The sequence below is a fragment of the Haematobia irritans genome, chromosome 2, assembly GCF_050003625.1.
Source record: "Haematobia irritans isolate KBUSLIRL chromosome 2, ASM5000362v1, whole genome shotgun sequence".
Lineage (NCBI taxonomy): Eukaryota > Metazoa > Arthropoda > Insecta > Diptera > Muscidae > Haematobia > Haematobia irritans.
In genome coordinates, this window is record NC_134398.1 from 107615257 (window position 1) to 107616183 (window position 927).

Here is a 927-nt window from a genome sequence, read left to right on the forward strand (position 1 = left end):
CAAGTACTCCTTAATTTTCATAATGTTACCCCACAAATGCTTATGTTTACTAATTCAGTAGGTGTGGTTTAGGCTATGATATATTCGGCCCCGCTCGACTTTCTACTTTACTCACTTGTTGTTTTATTATTTTCGGTATTTATCTTTGTATAGCTATGTTTTTTCCATTTAACGTCTACAAAAAAATGATAATGCACGCAATTTTCAAAACGTTCCAAAAATAACATCGATTGAAGTAAAAAATTAAACGGCGGTGATAAAATTTTTATTATTTTTTACATGTTTATTGATTTCCTATTATTTTGTGAGATTTAATTAAATCGAAGACTGACGATGTTAGTCGAAATATTGGAAAAATAAATTTTATAATTAACCAAAACTATATTATTTTTTAAAGAACCTTAAGCCGAAATTAGAAGTAAATAAACAAAACTATATAATTTTATTCCGCTTTTACTTATTCAGTTATGATTTTAGCTAAGCTAAGCTCGAACTTAGGAACTCAGAAAATCCCGCATTTGGTTTTCTTATATGCGTTTTTTTTTTCTTATAGCCAATTATTGCATATAAGAAAAAAAGTTTCTTATATTCATATTAGTGCAGTCACCCGGGGAATTTTATTTTGAATCCAAATTGACAAATTGAGTTAAAAAACATTTATGGTACACCTTGAGTAAGAATTTATTATACGAGAGGTATATTAAATAGGGATAGGATAGCGATATAAAATGCATTTTATTTTATTAATTTTGTCATAATATTGTTGTGTTTCTTTTCTTCACAATATTGAGTTGGACAAAATTTTTCTTAACTATGATAGCAATTTAAAAAGCAATTTAATTTACTGTTATCTTCTTTTGTTTTTGTTAATAAAATTTAATTAAACAAAATTGGTTTAATGTACAGCAATTTTTTGGCGCTGTAGAT